At 48.4% G+C, this 19,597-nt stretch overlaps 1 long non-coding RNA gene and 1 pseudogene across 2 annotated transcripts; both read right to left on the bottom strand.

The window, feature by feature from the left end:
• Positions 1-3,517: 3,517 nt before the first annotated feature.
• LOC118927878 (zinc finger FYVE domain-containing protein 1-like) lies at positions 3,518-5,164 on the bottom strand (annotated as a pseudogene).
• Positions 5,165-11,628: 6,464 nt separating this feature from the next.
• Positions 11,629-17,718, bottom strand: LOC118928169 (uncharacterized). Of its 2 annotated transcripts, none has more exons than XR_005031130.2 (3): positions 16,607-17,718; positions 14,447-16,183; positions 11,629-13,409 (listed from the first exon to the last, which is right to left on the bottom strand). It is a non-coding gene; the product is annotated as an uncharacterized LOC118928169 (long non-coding RNA). The 2 variants fall into 2 exon arrangements; XR_005031131.2 differs by having other exon boundaries at positions 16,685-17,718.
• Between the last annotated feature and the right edge of the window lie 1,879 nt (positions 17,719-19,597).

Genomic DNA, 19,597 nt, shown 5'->3' with positions numbered 1-19,597 from the left:
AATCCTGGCCACAGGAACTTTCATTTTATCCACACTCCACCCCTCCAGGATTCTCTCCTCTCAATCTATGTGCCCTCAGTCCTCTGCAGTGGTCCCTGTGCAAGGAAGCTGGAACATTGTAATCAAACTCCACAACAACATAATACAATATACAAATAGCAGAAATTATAAATTATAATAACCCTCAAGCCTGAGGAGATCCACTGCCACTAAGTGGTCATCCCGGCTGTATTCAAACCAGTTCTATTCAAATGAATTAACCAAAAGAACCATGGGTGGGCCTTACAATACCTTCTTTCTCCAGCCCCTCCAGCAAAATGTCTTGCAGGCACACAGGCCAGAGTTGTGACTCTGTCCTTGATCTCTGTCTCTTTGGTCTTAACGGCTGGAGCTGTTGCTCTGGTTTCAGTTGCTGCCATAGCTCTAGTAAGATCCTATTTGACTTCCCGTCTAATTTCCTTCCATCTGCTCCTGCCCATATTAAATCAACCCATATCTGGGTCCTCATAAACTTCACGGGGCCCTTTAAATTCTTCTTGTGAGTAGCAGACCTTATTTCTTTCTATGTTCTCATTGCTTCAGCCTCTCCTAAGTCTGCCACTGTATGTGTCACCTCACTTATGGGATGCCCTAAGTGAGGGGCAAGAATGGCCACCAGAGACCCTAAGAGGGATGTGGGAGCCATTTGAAGCACAATATTTCTCATCCCAGTAGTGAAAATCTCTTCATCTGGGCCATAATTCTCTGGACTATAGATGGCATTTCTTATGCCTAGCTCTCATAACACCTGTTGGAGGTCAGTATATGTCTGCCATCTAACAGGAGAGGATGGTAGATCACCCAGATTGGGCCACAAAGCACGAAGTGCAGCCGTAAGCCAATTGAGGAGGGAGTGATTCCCTGGGGTCTGATGTGCATTTTGTAACTGCTGCCTCAAGGCAGGCTGAACCATCAGGGAAGCCATCTTTCTCATCTCTGATCCCAACAGAACAATTCCATCCACCCCTAAGTCCACAGACACAGGAGCCAAGCTGATATTGACTCCGAGGGCTTCTGCCTAAACCAGGAGCCCAAATCCACCAGCTCAGCCTGAGTATAGGGGTGGACCATAGAGGGCTTCACGACCTGGGGAGGGGGCTGCTTCTCTCCTTGGGGAACTTTCAGCTGCTGGGTCTTTATTTCCTTTACAACTACTGGGCGTGCTTTCAACACAGGAGGGGTCAGTGCCTCCGGCATCACACCTTCATCCTTCCCCAGCTCCTCCATTTCCAGGGCTGATGGTTCCTTTCTCTCCCCTCCCCCAAGTGCTTCCTATGCTACAACCTTTACCTTTTCTACTGTGCCTCGCAGCAATGCTAGCTCAGTCTTCAGCAGCTCTTTTACCTTCACCTCAATGCTTTGCAGCTGATATTCTCATGCCACCTCCACCTGTGCTTCCCTCAGGAGTTTGTTTTTTCCCGGATGGCCTTTTCCTCCTTCAGAGCACCTGGCAGCACTGCTGTCTCATTCTGTAAGGAATCTTTTACTTATTCACCTTGCTGCTGGCATTCTCATGCTGCCTCCTCTTGCATCAGTGCCATTTCCTTCTTCAGGGAATCCACAGAAGTTTGCAGTTCACTTTCTTGTGCCACCATTTCTTGAATATTTTTCAGGAGCATGTCCTTCTCTTCTGTAGACTTTTTTAATACTGTAAGAAGCAGCCAACCCACCATCCCCACTGCCTCATGGGCACTCTGTCTCTCAAAAGACCTACTTACTATACCAAGGGCCACCCCTACTGCCTCAGGTATCACCTCCACTTGCCTCCAATCCTGGGTGGGGCCCAGTCCTCTAGGAGACAAGCCACCTCACACCACATACCCATTGGGGGACAAACCACTGTCTTCCCATTCATAGGGGCAGCCTGCTGAAGCACCCCACCCATAAAGGCAGCCTGTCTTTTTCCTTGGTCAATAATCAACCCTGCCAACTTTGCCAATTATCTTGCCAGTGGGTTTCAGACCTGGGCAAGTTCGTTATGGATCAATGTGACCAAAGAAAATGACAGTAAAACGTTCTTGGGGTGAAAGGGTTGCACCCAATTTGTACCCAGCTTTATTTCCATGGTGGCAGGTCAATCACTAAAATCCCATTCATTTAGAGTGAGTCTGCATGCAGCAAGCCAGTCTCTGCTTCTGGGCCCCTCTGCCCATACCGCTGTCCTCTGGGCCTCTCTGTCCACACAGCCATCCTCTGGGCCTCTGTCCTCGGCACTGCCACCACTTCAGCCTCTGCTATGCTCTCCTGCAGCCTTGCAGCCCTGCCACTGTGTCACCCAGAGCACTGGGCAGAGCTCCTTATGTAGAGTCAATAGCAATGTATTGCCCATAGGTGTGTAGTGAGCTGGCCAACCAGGGCCAGCAAGAATCCTGGCCCCAGGAACTTTCATTTTATCCACACCCATTTTTGGTCATTAATGATAAAATTCACCATATGACAGGGCAGTGCAACAGTCCCTTTTCAGTCACGATAAATATGGATGTCCCAGCTCTGATAAGAAACATTTGTCTGACTTCTCTTACAAGGACCAGAGAGAGAGAACTTTCTCTAATTGATCTGTTGAAATATTTATGTTTACTTCAAACAAACAAACAAACAGCAATAGTCCATTCTGTATGCTTTGTGTCTCTGGAAGATTTCTCACGATCACCCTTCCCATAGCTACAGGAGTCATGTGTTAGGGAACAGAGAAGTAATGCACTTCAAAGTGAGCAATAAAAATCCTAGTGCAACACTCGGAAGCAGATGGTGGGCTCCAGGGGCTGGAGGGGAAGGGGAGCAAGGGCTCTATTCAGGGAAGGGGTGTAGCCTTTGGGAAAGCCGAGTGGCCCACAGATGGAAGCATCCGCTAGCGGGAGACACTCGACTGTCTCCTGCACTCTCTCCCAGAGCAAGGAATGTCACATCTCCTGCACTTTGACACCTCAGGGCTGAGGACCCTACCAGTCACCCTCCACCCTCAGCCTATTCCTAACAAGAAGTACCTGGGAAGCGCAGGAGCTGAGAGGCATGGAGGGAAAAGGCAAGGAAAGGACCAGCTTTGAAGGCGGAAAGTGAAACACAGTGGCTTTGGAACTGGCTTGGCCTCGTGGGGAAGCCAGCTTCCTCGGCCCCCTAATCCCTGGGCTGGGGACAGACGGTGATGGGTCTTCGCAGCCAGTAGCAGCCTGAGCAGATTCCATGTTCCTTTCATATGTACATACAGATATTTGTTATTTCTACCTGAACTCATTGTAACAGACTCAGGTTCACTCCCTTTGCTGTCAGCTGCCCTGACAGGTTCACGCCTTTGGGCCTGCAGCCAGGCTTACCCCATGCCACCCACCCCACTCACTGGCATGGGAAAGTGACCCCAGAAGTGCAGAGAGGACACAGCACCATAGGGGACCTGGTGGAGGCCTACCTCAGAGACTTCTGTTTCTAACCCTGAGAACCTAAGGAATTGTAAAGGTCTGGGGGCAGGAGCTGGGGTTAAAGGTCACTGGGACAGCCCCATGATCAGGGGAGCCTCATCCCAGAAGCCCTGTCCGCAGGCCCAGCAGTGGTGCTTGCGAGGCCTGATGCTGAACTTTGGGCAGCTGTGCCAGTGCAGGATCTTGTGGGTGGGCTCCCAGGGCACCGCCAGCTCCAGTCTTTCCCAGGCGCAGGGGATGTCCACAGCTGTTGCCAGAGCTCCTAAAGTTCTGCCGGCCTCGCGCACCTTCCGAGCAATCAGCATCCTGCCTTCATTGTCCGCCTGCACCTTGGAACATCCACCCAGACATTCGTGGCTTCCCACACAGGCACAGGGCCCCAGCCCCACTTGGGCACGGTACCTATGCTGCAGGTTGGGATCTGGAAGTGGGGCCCCCAGTAGGCAGGGATGGTCTGGGCTGTCACCCAGGACCCCACAGCCCTGATGCACCCCAAGCTAAGCTCAGACATGACTGAGCCGTGAAGTTCACCCCACCCAAGAGGTGCTGGGCAACATTTCTCCTTCACAAATCCAACATTTCCAAGCCACACACACACACTCTCTGTTCACACCACTATACATCACTATATCCACAGCATCTTGTTCCCAAACCGGCCCCTCTGGCTACAGTGGGCCATGTTGCAGTCAGGGTATTGATCACATGCCCAGAGAAGTCTGGGAGGGTTGTAAGTCCTCGTTCCCTTGTAGAGAATAGAACTGAAGGCTTCAGGGGAGCAGCCCAGCTTCTGGAATGGTCCTGGGGGAGTTGCTTTGGTACTTCTGAGGGGTGATCAGAGCCCAGCAGTAAAGGGTGCCCAGTCTCATGGAAAATGATAACAGTAGGACCCAGGGTGGACAAGGGAACATCCAGGCTGCATCAGGCAATGGTGGCCTTGAGCTTGTTGGTGAAGTGCTTCAGGTAAGTTCTGAGGCATTCCCAAGGAACTTGAAGGGGTCACTGTGCAGCCATTCTGCATGAGTTTGATAGATGACGAGGTCTGAGATGGTCAGGACCTTAAGCAGGAGTGTTCCCTGGCTTACATCCACCATAGCCCCCAAGGCCCCCCATGTCTCTCACCACTGCTTTGTGGGCATGTATACACTGTGCAGGACTCTGGACAAGGGAGGTTTTGAAGATATCACATGCGTAAAAGAAAGTGTGGTTGAGAGTCTGAGACTTTCCATCACCAGTATTTTCTGAAAAGAGAATCACCTCCACTGATCAGGTCTGCAGTCCAATTTCCTAAAAATCCTCTTCATTCATTACCTGAACTTCATTGTCATCTACGAGGAGGTAGCTCACAACCTTCTCAGTCACCTTCCTCTTGGTCTTCTCATCGCTCTCTTCCTCCTCCATTAACTCTTGGACCTTAGTGACATGGTATATAGTAACAGGTGTACTTTCTGTTCTCCCCAGAGTGAGTCCTCTTCTGGCACTCCAAGCATGAGCCAATTTTACAGGTCTGGCACTTCCTGGCTTCCCTCTGCCTAACACCTGGGGAATGCCCCCTGGAGCCCTTGCCAGGGCCACAGTAAGAGATGTGGGCAGCTTTGAGTTCCATCATTCATCCGTAGACTGCAGCCTGCACCACGCTCCAAGCCCACAGCCTCGGTCCAGCTGTAGGCCTAACTCTCCTGGCCCTTCTCTGCCAGGGACACCTGGGCACTCAGAACCAGGTTGGTAAGGAAATAAACCACCATGTAATGGTCACTGGGCTTTCCCCAGGAGTGAAACAAAGGCTTTGAGTCTGAAGACTGCACAGAATTTCCACAGGGTTCTGAACACCTTCAACAGACAAACAAAACCTTTGTTGTTCTATTAGTTGTGAGTTGTTGTTCACACACTCACAAATGTTCAAATTTTGAATTTTCTGCCTCCCAGACTCCTGTATCAGCAGCAATGTTGATTCGGTTTGATGGTTTCATTTTCATCCTCCATAAAGCGCAGGCAAATATGTTGTCAAAATTAACTTGAAAGGGTCTTTTACAGCCTAGAGAGAGGTGATGGTTCACCGAGGTGGGCTCATGGACTGGGCCTCAGCCACGGGGTTTTGGTAATGAAACAGAGTGGCCAGGAGCTTTTCAATATACTCCCACCTCAAGTCAGTATTTCCAGGGATACCCTGGAGTGGCCCTGCCACGGGCAGATGGCATTGGGGAACCAGGGCTCTGGGCACCAGCAGATGCACCCTTATCTCGATCCCGGTCCCTCCTCTTTGCTGCGAGCCGCCTCCCTCCCCTCCTGCTGTCAGCTGGGATCAGCTCAGAGGTTTAATTCCAAACCAATGATTTAAAGTACAAGTTAGCTGCTTCTTTGAAGACTTTAACTTAAAAAAAAAAATCCAGCTGGGAATAATTGTTCACATCTGCCTAATGATGTTTTTATTTGAAAAGACAATAGAACATAAAATTTTGAGTTACAATAGCTTTTAGTTTATAAAATCAAAAAGAGAGAAAATTTAAGTGAAAGAACTAGATATTTCTGAAAGGTATTCTTTCTATGAAGACTCAAGGTTATTCATTTTGTTAGCATCATCAGATATTAATTTTTTTTCTCTTATCTTTTCTGCTTTTGCACAGGTGAGGTAGGGAAGAGCCGGTGTTTTGTCTCTAGTGACACAATAATTCACTTCATTACTGTTGTTTGACTTGGCCTTGTTTGTGCTGTTCATTGCTAATGGAGGCTTGCTATGCTGTCTTGGGGGTCAGAAATGTGCAATAAGGGACCAGAGATCTTGGGAGAACTGAAAAACATTGCCTGGGCCTCACTCAGTCACCTGTCCCCAGGTAAACTCATATCCTGTCATCCATGAGGATTTGGAGAAAACCAACTCGGATTTACCTGTGGTTGCTGACCACAGTCATTGCAGCCCTAAGCCCACAAGGGCCTTTTCCATGGGATTGAGAATGCTAATGCCACAAAGAGGTTAGAAACTGTTGCACGGCAGACCTGTGCTGGAAAGAACATAGTTCTAGAGAAAGACTGGTGAATGAAGAAGGGTAGGTATGAATGGGTCTGACTGGAGCATGACAGAGAAGGAGCTAAAGGATGCTCTGATTTAAACTGAAGCCAAGATTCTAATGAAAGACTAATGCAGTCTAATAAAAGAGAGTAGATGCTCATCTTACTACACTGATGGACAGTGACTGCAATGCAATATGGGGGGGTGACTCGATAATAAGGGTGAATGTAATAACCACATTGTTTTTCTTGGGAAACCTTCATAAGAGTGTATGTCAATGATACCTTAATAATAAAAAAAAAAAAGACAGTAGATACTCAATGAATGCTTCTTAACTGGGTAAGTTAGAAGATGCTGACAAGAGGATCCCGGGTGGGGATAGATGGGGAACCAGCTTGGGATGTTAAGGGTCTGTGGAGAGAGAAACTGCAGCTTGAACCAGGAGGTCTCCTTGGAGGAGCAGGCACCAAGCAGCAGAACTGAACACAGAAGCCAGGCTTGTTGGATAAGCAGGGTGGGGCAGAAACTGCGAGGTGCCTACCCAGGATCTATTCTCCCCTTTTTCTTTAGTAACACAACCTACATTTTAATCTGGGTTGCAATGTGCCCAGCTGGAAGACTACATTTATCAGCCACATTAGTAGCTGGTATGACCACTGAGGTATAAGCAGGGTTGTTGGGTGGGTATTCTGTGAAGACTCCTTAGGAGGGGCTGACTGCTGATGTGTTGATGTTTTCCCCTTCTCCCTTCCTTCTGTGCCTCCTGGAGCAAGAAAATCAATGTGATGGCTGCCACCTCGGACCAGGAATTTGGTTTGAGGATGCAAGTCATATGCTAAGAAGGGCTGAACAAAAACAGAGCAAACCTGGAACCTTGGTGATATGTAGCTCCTATACCGACCAGACTCTACTCACATGAGAAAGAAACAAGCGTCTGTCTTGCTGGAGCCATTGTTATTTCCTCATTCATATGGGACGTCACAAGAGTAGGGACCTTGGGAAGGCTTTGAACAGTGAAAAATTAAGGATTTTATTTGTTTTTTGGTATGTTTATTTAATTAAATAAGCTGTAAGATAAAGGTGACTTAAAATGACAAAATATGGTCTCTGAGCTCAGTAATAAAAAGGAATCAAGGAGTTACATATTATTGTGTTTTGTATTTATTTGGCTTAAATAAAAAAAGGCTTTGTTCTCTCATGTGACTGAAAAGTCCAGAGGTCAGGTGGGCTTCAGATAAGGTCCAATAAATTAGTGGGACAAATCAACGATGACAACGACAGATCTTTTGGTCTCTTCTCAGTCTCCCATGGTACTGGCTTTATTCTTAGATGGTCTCATCTGATGATCACAAGATCCCGGAAGCCCTTGGCAAAGTCTCCTTGCGTGTGGATCAGCTGGCCGTTCCCAAGTCAATCGCTGGTTAGGGTGCCTAGGACAATGGAGCCCACTGGATGGCTTAAGCCCACCAAGGTCCACCCAGAGAGTTGCAGTGGGGTCAAGCCCTCTCAACTGCATGGCTGGGATCCTGCTAGGAAGGGGGAAATAGAGAAGGCCTGTGGGGAGGCCACCCTGTGTTCTATGTCTCCTGGCCATCTTCATCAGCTAGCATTATTTAAAGCGCTTCAGTTTTGTAAAAGGCAAAGGTCTCTTGCTCTTAAATGAATTTTTTTTTGCCTGAACGCCAGTATTAGTTTGGGTTAAGGCATGAGGTTTCCAGAGAACTTTTGCTATTCTTATTTTCTTTTCTTAATTCAACACTAAACATTTCTTGGGTGCTGGTTGTGTGTTGTAAGATCGGCAGGTCTTGCCTGAGAGGATGGGCACATATGAAGCACATACTAGGCTCAGTGGTACTAGCACTTGGGGGCACACATCCTCTTAGGAAGGTCAGGAACCAAGCACAAGGACATGGGAAATAGGGCAGGTAAGTCTTGCTAGTGATAAGGGAATGGGACCAGCAGATGGGCCCAGGAAACTGCATCTGTGTGGGGCCCTGGCAGGTTTTCAGTTCACCTGAGGAAGGCAGAGTGGGGTAGGGAGTGCATATGAGGGCTTCATGTGATGCCTGTTCTGCAGGCTGACCAGGGCTGGCTTTGGGGTTCTGACTCTCTGGTTAGAAAGTCTCTGGGGAGAGGATGGGTAGAGTTAGTGGTTTTTAATTTGGGCTTTAGGAGTGTTTGGGGGATAAAATGCTAGCAAGTAAGAGTGAAATGCCTGAAAGTCCCAGGAAGAATCTTTTCCAGTCCAGCCAGCTGGCTGCTCTCCTCAACCTGCAACAGCTTCTTTGGGGGTGGTTGGGGTTGGGGTGGGGTTCAATTTCTCATGATGCAATTCTTTTTTCCTGCAACAGTCAGAGAATAAGGGTTTTATAACCCAAATCATTCACAGCATGGCATTTGTCTATATTTAAAGTCATCTCCCATGGGGTTCAATTAACAATGTACATGTCAAATTATGTCACACCCATTACTTGCTCCAATTTGGTTAGGCTGGGTCAGGCAGTCCCTGAACTGATGGGGCTGTTACCTCCCAGCAGGCAGTCACAGCTGTGTGACCCTAGCTGTCCTTGGCAGAAGCTGCATCACAGTATAGCACCCACTAAACAATGCACGGCAGTGCTACATGAAAGGTCCAGCTCATGATGACAGTGGCCTGTCATCCACCCACTTTGCCCCTAGAGACTGAAATATGTGGATTTGAATCCTGGCTCTGTCATTTAGCAGCATGTGATCTTGGGGACATTCTTTAACTTTTCCGAGCCTCATTTCCTACATCTGTAAAATGGGAATAGTCATAACACTTCAGTTACAGGGCTGTAGCAAGGATTAAATTCAATAATGCATGTAAAATGTTCGGCAGGATGCCTGGCACTTAATAAGAATTCAAAGCTAACTATTTATTAATTTTTAAATCTTGTTCAGTCCTTCAAAACTGAGGATCTTCCCAAGATCCCCCACGGGAAATATTTCACCAGCCCTCCTGAAACCAGGAGAGCCAGGCAGCCTTTCCTGGGGGGCATGCAGTGTAGCCAGAGGAGCCACCACCACAGCACTGTGACACCAGAATTATTCCAAATGTGGCAAGAGCAGCCTTGACTTTAAGAATAGCTCTGTGTGAGTCCGGAGAGCCTCTTTCTCTGCCTGGGGAGGAATCACTGGGTACGTTTGCATGGCCATCCAAACAGAGCTCCAAAGAAGCAGACATTAGGGTGCCAGCTCTTCTCCCCCTTTTAAATAGAGGTAAACAGAGGCATAGAGAGAAACCTATAGATGCACACACAGTTCTTTCCTCACCTCTCAAAGGACAAATGAAACTGTGATAATTATAAAGCTGGAAGCAGAAGCTCCTGCCTAGATGAACTGAGACTGAGGCATCTGGGTCATAAACCACCATAGAAGCCAATACTGGGGAAATCATCTGGGTTACTTTACGTGCACAAAGACCATGCTTCTTAGCCTCTTCCACATCCAAAATCCCTGGGGTAGTCTGGTGGGCCATTTGTGGGTACCTCTGGGACATGTGTTGCAGAAAAACTCAGGATTATATTCAAAAGACATGTACTGTGACCCAAGTCTTGCCAAACCAGCTGTGCAGCCTTGGAAAAGTTACTTCACCTGGGACTGTACCTCCGAGTGGGAGTGAAGGCTTTGGATGACATCAGTGTTTCCCAAACCTGTCTCCTTGTGAGAATCACTGCATGTGTCTGTTGGGAGCTGAGGGAAGGGGGGTTGTCGGGGAGGAGAGCTGGAGCCTGGGAATCAGTATTTTGAAAGTGTTCTAAGTGATGCTGAAGAGCAGTGACTGTTGGGAACCCTGGACAGATGCTGTCTGCGGAATTCCAGTTCCTTGGAGCTCCAAGGCACCTTTTAGCACATCCCACACAATTCCACACAGTCCAGCTCCAAGGAGAGGGCAGCCCTCACACTGAACACCCATGCAGAAGTCGGTGTGTAATCCAGGGAGCAGCCAGCACAGCCACACATTGGCTGGTGCCGTGCATGTGAGCTCCGGCTCTGGGTCCTGCCTGCTTTGGCCAGCTTGGCTCTGGAGCCAGCAAACTGAACTTGTGTGGGGCCAGTGGTGCCCTGGTGTTGCCTGTGGCCATCCACTGTGAGCTCTGATGCCTGGGCCTCCTCTCCACTGTACTGCAGTCAGGACACCCAATACACCTGCCCTGAGTCTGGAAAGCACAGGAGTCCCACAAGCCTGCCTTTGCACCCTTGAGGCTGGCATCCTTCATGTGAGCTTTTGAATTCAGTCATGTGTCTCCCTCCCTTCAGTCTTAAGTCCCTGTTTGAATGAGGAGCTATGGAGTGCTGAGGCTAAAGCTGCCTTTAGCTTTTTCAACAGTTTCCATTAGGGGTTAATCCTGACATTCTTTGGCCTTAGTACATGGGCAGGAGACTTTTGTGTTTGGGTGGGAGTCAAAGTAGGAATAAATCATGGCTCCTGGGGTTGACTTTGATCCAGGAAGTGTGTGTCTAGACTCCCTCGGAGCGGCAGAGAGAACAGGGGAGCGGGGCTCCGGTTGGCAGGAGCTCCCTCGTGGCCCCTCCCGCCTACAGGGCCCCAGCTGGGGGGCGGCTGCATGCCTGTGTGCTGGCTCATGGGGCCAGCCACCACTTGCCCTTGCCCATTGTCGCCACACACCAGTGAGTGTTGCCAACACTTCTGATTCTTGAAAGAAGTCAGAAATCTGAATTTACCTGAATTTGCCCAATAGTAAAATGCTGACACATTTGATCAGAAAATTCATCAGACCAAGCAAATCATACCTTGGGGTCACAGAGAGCCTGGCCTCAGGGCCTGGCCTGGTAGTGCTCTCAGAGTCTGCTCCCAAATAAGCAGAATCTGCAAGGGAGGTTCTTAAGTCTCCAGGGCTAAATGCACCCGTACCTGGTGCTTTCCTTTGTGTGAGGTGAAGGAAGGCTCTGGCTTTCTCAAACCCTAGAAATCCCCTTTCTTTGCTGCTGTGTAACCCCCGATGCAGAGCCATGGACCTGCAGTCCCTTCCTTTCCCTCTCCCTCCATCTTTCCTTGCTCCCAACAGCCCGCCAGACAGATAGCAGTCCCGAGGTGTGACACCCCAGGACACACACCGTGCCACCACCTCCTCTCCCATGCCAGAAAACACTCAACCCAAGTAGCAGAGGGGCACCTTATGACATGGACAATCCTGTGCTATCATTTATTTTTTAAAGGCAAATCACTTATATACTTTGGTACTCTATCAGGAATAATTTATTCATAACACATGTCATAGTGGATGAACAGTGGCTCCAGAATTTCTATGTAGAAAAACCTTGTGGGTGGCATTTTATTTCGAAGCAAGGACTTGCTAAAGGACTTCTCCTACAAGGTATATTAAATTATCTTTTTACTTAAATTGCACATTTATTTAGAAACAAAACCTCCAAAAGCCAAGCCTTTGTGATTGGTCAGGACACACGCAAGGACAGTGAGATGGGTAGAGACCCCCTCCTTCTGGATGGGGAGGCAGGTGAGCAGGATGAGGTCCCAGAACAATCCAGCTGAAGTATAGGTCCTACAGCTCAAGAAAATGTTCAGTTTGGAGACTGAGGGTTTTAAGCCTAATCCCTGAAAATGTTCTAAGGAACATTTACCTTTCTTACCGCCAGACTAGCCATTCTGGATAAAATCAAACCTGCTCCTTGGCAAAGGTCAGGGATGATGGCAGCAATGTCTCAGACACCAGCTCCGAGGGGCTCTTTCCCCCAGGCAGCCAGATGGCTCATCATGGCCAACATGTAGTCCTACTGGCCCAGGGCCCTGGTTCCTTGGCAGCATGTGCCCTGGGGGACAGGGACTTAACCCCCAGAGCGTGTGTTAGGGAATCTGCCCACAGTCCCGTCTTAGGATCAGCAAACCCAAGGGATACCAGAGAAGATTTCTTTAGAGTTCACTTCAGAGTGACTTCTAAACTCTAGAAAAGTAGAATAAAATGAAACCCTCATTACTGGCCAGCAAGTGGCTGAATTCTCTCTCACCATAATGCTACTATTTGGTAGTATTTCAAGTAGGTGATCTGTGTATAACCCAGAGGCTTTCAAATATTTTAAAATAAATGAAAAAACAAACAAACCAAGTAAACAAACAAGACCCTTCACCAAAGTGGTGGTTCTCATCCTCATCCCAATACTGACCTCTCTTGCCCAGCATTCCCTTCTGGAAAATGGTCATCAGCTGCTGGCAGGACCTTGCACTGTTCTCACTTAAATGTAGCTGGTAATAGAGCGTTTGATGACACTTTTTTCTTTAACTTTTTAAGTAGTAGTGATTCAACACTGAAAGACAACATTATGTTTGTGGCTTATATTTCTCGCCAGGAACAAAAATCTGGTGGGACTTACATACAGGTATGGACACACACACAGGAGTGCTGGACTTGCCTTCAGAGCTATGCACAATTATTACTATTTTCTAATTGGAATGTGTGTTTGGGGGGCAGTGGGGAGAAGAAAGCCACTGCCGCAGCAGAGGTAGTCCACTCTGTGACTTCCTTTGTACTAAGCCAACTCCCTGCGGTCGTCCCTGGTGTGCACTGTGCTCACCGTCACCACTGCTTCTGCCTGCCTCACCAAGCTCACCCCCAGTGACTGCTTCCTCTGTCTCCCTGGCCAGGACGTCCAGAGCAGATATGCTCGAGTATCTTCAACACCCTGCCGCAAGGCCAGGGGCAGGTGGTGACACCTAGGGCAGGTCTGAGGTTGGGGGCCACTTCACAGGATGACCATCTCTCTACTTTTCATCTTTGTTTAGAACTCCATTGGATTTCTTTGTCTCAAACATCTTCATTGGTCTCCAGATCTCCTGGTTTGCTATGTCTTAGTCTGCTAATCACAGATGATAAGATGGTGGATGAGACAAGAGGTTTGGTAATATTAATTCCTGGTTATATGAGATGTGTGCAATTTCTCAGGATGTATTTAACCTGTGAAAGAACAAAAATTCAACCAAGTATATTTAAAGATCTAATCAGTTTTATCCAATGATTCATGAATTAGGCAACATCTGAGCTTTTATAAGCAGCAAATGGGTGGGACAAGGAAGTTATTAGTGGAAGAAAAGATGGTGTCATACAAAGTCACCTTAGGGGGAAGGGCAGGGGGTCTTAGGCCAGTTACTTACTAGTGCTGATCAGAAAATGTCAGAGTGATTGGTTTAAAATTTCACTTCTGTGAGAGACTGAAATTACAGTTGGTTTAGGTATTTAAATCTTAGTGGGGCTTAGCATAAGTGACACCATTATGGGCCTGTTTCTTTTTAACAAGCCTAAATACTTGCATATACAGCATCCTGAGAACAGAGAGTGACTTTTTTAGTTTTTATTTTGAAAGAGTGACAGTAATCCAACAAACACATATCGCCTGAGAACACTCACTATGTTCCAGGCATTCCGGCAAAGACCATGGAAGTCAATGTCAAAAAGACCCTGCCCTCTAGAGTTCTACAATATAGTGGAAAGAGATTCTTGCTAAAAGCAGAAACCCAAAATACTGTTGCTTCTCATGTTAAGGTCCTTATGTCCAGGGGTAAGTAACAGCCTGTCAAGGTGGGTAAGCAGCATGGAGCCATGGGCTAAATATCGTCCACACCTTTTTGGAATCAGAGACCCTCAAAGATTTGGAGGGAACAGTTTTTCTTTTTTTAATTAAAATAACCACAAACCTATTCTGGAATAGTGTGCAAAAATCATATAATCCACCCCACCCCCAATTGCAGCCCCTCCTCACCCTTGTCTCTTCAGTGCAAAGAGGGCTGCTGCTTAAGACCAGGGATGGAGGAGGGAGAGAGGACGGAGGACATGGTGATGGACAGGAGGAAGCAAGCAGGGGCCAGAGCACGGTCCGGAGAGAGGGCAGAGGCACCAAGAGGTGAAAACCACAGAAAGCATCCTGCTGAGGAGAGGTTAGGCGTATTGCTGTGGAGGCCACAGGCCCTAGGTTAGAGGCAGAAATACAGAAATACCTTTGGGGACACTGTCAACTTCAGTAACTCTTCACCCTGTGTCAGAAATGGGAGACAGACATTCACCAAGAGCCTCAGACTGGCAGGAGACCCAGTCTTTGAAGTAACAGGAGTTCCTCTCAGCTCAGCCTTGTCTGCTCTGAAGTTCTTGTCTGCTCTCCTCAGGAAGTGGGGAGGCTCTCAAGTGACTGAAGCAGAGAAGTTTCATAGACCAGAAAGAGCCAAGGGTAGCATGCTACGCACTCCAGCCTGTCAGCCTAGCAGGAAGCTCTGCTGAGTAACTTTGGTTTTAGTTGGAAACCTTCTGTCATGTTCCTGTTGAGGCAGTAGTCAGGGGAATGTGGTTAGATTTCCTCCTTCCTTGTAATAAATGAGGACAGTGGGGTGGGGAGATGAAGAAATGGACAAGTGGAGAAGTGACCTCACAAGGCGGTTGAGTCATGCAGAGGGTTTTATATTCACAAAAGCTTTTGTGCTGTGGGGAGAACAAGGGGCACTCGCCTACTGATCAGGCCACTGGAGATTCCAGAGGAGGGACTTGCCATTGCCTCCTGACTTGTGACTTTAATTTTCAGTTAGTCTTTGGTTTACTGTCATTCCAGTTTAATAAGCTTGACTATGACCTGTGAGCAAAAGCAAAAACAGAAACACCACTGTGGGCTGTCCAGCATGGTGAGGCTGGATCCTCAGAGCCACTAGCCCTGGAGAGGTGGGGACTGCTGACCTTTTCTTTTCTTTCTTTGAAGCTGTGATCTGGAACATGGCCTTAGGCACTGGCCCAGCCAGTTAAACTGGAAAAATTTAGGAGCCAACTGTTTCTAACTGCTCAGAGAAAAATTTCACAGAGCAAAGCAGAGCCCAATTTACAAGCCAGGGAGGGTGTGGGACCTGGACAGCACTGGGCTGCTCACCCCACTGGGAAGCGGCAGATCTCCAGAACCCTGGCCCCCTGCTCAGGCCCTGGGAGGAATGGGTGTGTTGCTGCCGCACTCCCTTGGAGGTGAAGAGTCAGGTTTTTGTCCCCTGACCTTGCAGCAAAGCCTGAGGCTCAGTGGGCACAGGTCATGCTTCCATTTTGAGAAACCTGGTGATTTGCCGTGAACACTCCGCTCTTTGTGTTTTGTACAACAGGATGGGCCTGCTGCTTGCTCAGCGCAGTGGACAGTCTGGCTTCCAATTTCCCTCCAGAGCTCCTGATGGCTGTCAGTTTACTGTGACTTGCTGCCATTACATCTGCCTGGGTTTATATTTCCAGAATCATACAGAGCTGCTGGGATCCATCGCCCAGGCAAGGCTTTCAATAAAGAAGCTCCCAGGCCAGCAGGAGGGGAGCCCTCCAGTCCATCTGTCAGCATTTGAATACTTTCATCCACACACACTTCTTTTCTAACCACCCAGGCTATTTTAGTTCCCCTGAACCAAGCAAGCCAAGGCGCCTGTCGGCCTGCCCCTCTCGGGAGAAGAACGCCCCCGTGAGCGCTCCAGGAGCCCCACCACACTGGTTTCTTTGTGAGGTCATCTCCGTGGTGGTTTCTGGGTACTCTGACCTCCTTCCTGGTAGCTTCACACAGTCCGGTTTGCAGAGTTCTGAAAGTTCTTCAATTCAGGAAAAACAGAAGGGCCTTCTGACTCTCTCCCCTGTGCTTCAGGTGCTGGAGGATTCCAAATCCCCAGGGGCTGCTCTGGGGATGCAGTACGGACAAGAGCTATTCAAGGTGGGCCCACCCAACTGGAGTCCTGAAGAGAAAGAATACCATTGTCAATTAGATCGGGGGATCCTGATGATTCAAAACACATATTTATATGTTAAACATTCTGAAAAGTCCTGTCAGAAAGACACTGTTTCCTTTTTTAAACCTACGGTTTCCCAAACCCAGGATGATACTGACCATGGAATCCTTTTCATATCATTCCCACTTACATATCAAGGAATTAATTCATGCTTTTGGAATATATTTTAGGAAATGATCTAACAGTGGTTTTCAACCTAAGGAAGCACCTCAATCCCCAAAGAGTATTTGGATATAGGTGGGAGCATTTCTGGTTGTCACAAAGACGGGGAAGTGCTCCTGGTACCAAATGCTTGGGGGGGCGGGGGCTGGGGATGCTAAACTCCCGGCAACGCAACAGGTCCTCAGTGAGCCCTAAGAATCGTTCTACTCCAAATGCCCCATGGAGAAGCAGTGGTTGCACAAATGCTCAGCATCGTTTTAAAACCCTCTTGGCAGGTTCAAACACCTGGTTGCTGTCTTCTCGGTCCCCTGGTTCCTTTCTTCCTTTTGCTAGGACTCCTGCATGGCGCTCCTGGGGAGTGTTCACTCTCGGTCGTCCGTGCGTCTGGCACGATTTGGAGCTGACACGAGCAACCAGAGGGCAGGGCTCCGTGGTTCCAGATGCTCTGGAGAGAGAGAAGGGTGTGCTCAAGTGGTCCCTGGGGCATAAAGAAGCTGCTCACCCTCCTGAAAATGTTTGCACGTCCCCTGGCAGGGGAAAGGACGCCGCGTGGCTCAAGCTTACACAGACACTGTTGTTTAGCCAAAGTCAGGTGACCTGAGAAGGAAAGTGAGTACGGCGGGGGCAGCCCTCCACCCTTCCTTCCGGGATAAAGCAGCGAGGCACCCACATCCACAATCTGCAACTCAAATCAAAGGGTTCGGTGTGTCTGTTTCTGTCAACACAGAAACGCCACGGCAACCGGCAGGTGTTGCCTGAAACTGCAGAGTGTGTGTTTAACAAAACAAGGTGGCTCGTTGATAAAGTCACCCCAGGCGACTCTGGCCTGGGCCCCGTGGCAGCAGGTCGTCCGTGGGGCCGCGGGGACGTCTGCAGGGCCGGCTGGGGTTCCGGGCCGCCGCCCCCACAGGGAGGAGCGCGGGCGGTTCCCGCCGCGGGAGGAGCCGCCCAGCCGCCCGCTATCCGCCACCAGCCGCCGCTGCAGTGCGGGTGGAAGAAGCGAGTAGTTTGACTTTCGATAGAGAAGTGTGATCACCATCAGCCTCCCATCCCACACAGCTGAACAGGCAGAGCCTGTAAACTTGCTCCTTGCAGGCCCAGCCCCATTTCTGTTGTCCTGGCTGGCCTGTTAACTTGCAAGACTGGGGGGTGTTTTCTGGAGCAGTCAAAACGATCCTCTCCCAGCCCAGAAAGTTTACGCATAAATTTCTTCTGCGCAGTTTGTGTTAACCCCTTACTCTTTTTCTCTCAGGATTAGTGTGGATAAAGGGGAGTGGTGCATTTTTAAATTTTGAAAATGACCTTTAGGGCGAAGTCTTGTCAAGCATGCAGTCCAAGGCCCTAACTGACAGAGGAGGCAACTGAGGTCCAGTGAGATCATATTTAAAGAATCCCAGTGCCCCAACTCCTTGGGCACTATGCTGCTCACATTCACTGTTGTTTTCCCTTTTTTAATACCCACTGATGCAAAATGTTGTTGGTTTTTTTCTGTGTTAAGAAGAATATTAAAACTTGGGGGAAGAAAAGCAAAAAGGCCTTTCAATATTCAATTAAAGTTATGTCTAACAAGCCTGTCTGGGGATTAACTGGTTCCCTATGGGAAGGTAACTTTGACTTATTAGTTACTGTTAATCAGAGTCCAGACATGCATAACTCTTTAAAATTAGATGATACTATATAGAGACTTAAAATGTAAATGACTTTTCTGTTCAGTAGTGATGCAAATGATTTCTATCTGTCGGAAAGAATAACCTCAAAGGTCATAGTCTTGTTGCCCTGTAGGACATTAACCAGTTTTGTGTCTGACTTTGTGGTCTTTCCTCAGCGTTCCTTTTTATTCCCAGTGCACAAAATCTTTGTTCTTTTATCTTCTTTTAAACCACTTTGTCACCCTACAGCTTCTCTCATTAATGAATTACTTAAATCATTGGCGCATACTCACCATCTCTTGTCTTCCTTTATCGTCCCCACCAATCCACTACCAGCTGAAATGCACACTAGCCTCCAACTGCTGATTCTCTGACCCAAGTGGAGCACATACATGCCATCAGGAGGACCTAGGGATATGTGCTCCCCAACTGTGCAGAGTAAAAGCAGTCTCTAAGATGGTCAGACACAGACTAGAACTGTCAAAAGTGTACAAACTCAGTATGTTACTCCAAGTAACCTATTCCCCTCCCCTCTTATCTTTCAATCATGCCATGTCTATGAGCAGGGTCTGGGGGCCTGGGCCTTCAGGCCACCAGCTGTACCCTCAGGCTCTCCTCAGAACCTTTGTCCACACACAGTCATACCTACAACCCTACCCCTAGGCCATGCACCTGGTCCAAGTAGCAGCCCACTCACTGGTTGGTCGCCCAGTGCAGGCTCAGCCCAGCTGTAGTGCTGAGATCCTCTATCTTGGCAAACTTGACAAGGAGATTTAGAGGGCACAGCTGGTAGAAAAGGAGACAGAGACAAGGCAGGCATTTCAGGTCCTGAAGCAGCTGGCACTTAAACAAGCAGCAGGAAGAGCAGAGGCAGAAATGGAATACCCAAGTTGTACCAGTGGCAGAGCATGAAGGCAAGGATGGATGAAGCCTGCTGTTGAGCTGACCAGGAGATGGAATGTCTCTTTTTCAGAGCTGTGATTGATCTTGAAGTACTCTTGGTTCCACTGCTTTTAATTCCTCCCAACAGGTTGAGCCATGTGGCTTCTCCTGGGTTGCCATTAAATCCATCATTTATTGGGGCCCTTGCTTTATTATCTGTGTGTGGCCTTAAAATCAAACCACAGTGCTGGAGGCAACTTAGTGGGTCTCTGCTCCTTCCAATCAAAAGAGTTTGACTCACCCTCTCACCTTTTCCAATAATATGTTACGTAATAATACAAGGGCCTTTACTGCCTTTTGTTCAGCTAATTTCTGTCCAGGATCATCAATGATTTTCTACGAAAGAGCAAGCTTCAATGGTAAGAACTTCCCTTCTCTCCTCCTTTCCTCCATTCATCTATGTCTGGTCATTCACTCATTCTCTCCTCAAGCACACCATGAATTCTGAAATGAATAAGGCAACATTCATGCTTTGAAGAAAATCACAGTCTTAAGAGTGGGGTCAGTGCAGGAGTGAAGTGGGAGGATGGGTGCTGCATGTACCCAGGGTGAGGGCTCCGCAAGTAGGGTGTCAGAGTGGGGGTGGGGAAGGGCACACCCCCCACCG

Source organism: Manis pentadactyla, chromosome 11 (assembly GCF_030020395.1).
Source record: "Manis pentadactyla isolate mManPen7 chromosome 11, mManPen7.hap1, whole genome shotgun sequence".
Lineage (NCBI taxonomy): Eukaryota > Metazoa > Chordata > Mammalia > Pholidota > Manidae > Manis > Manis pentadactyla.
This window is presented reverse-complemented; position numbering and strand designations above follow the sequence as displayed.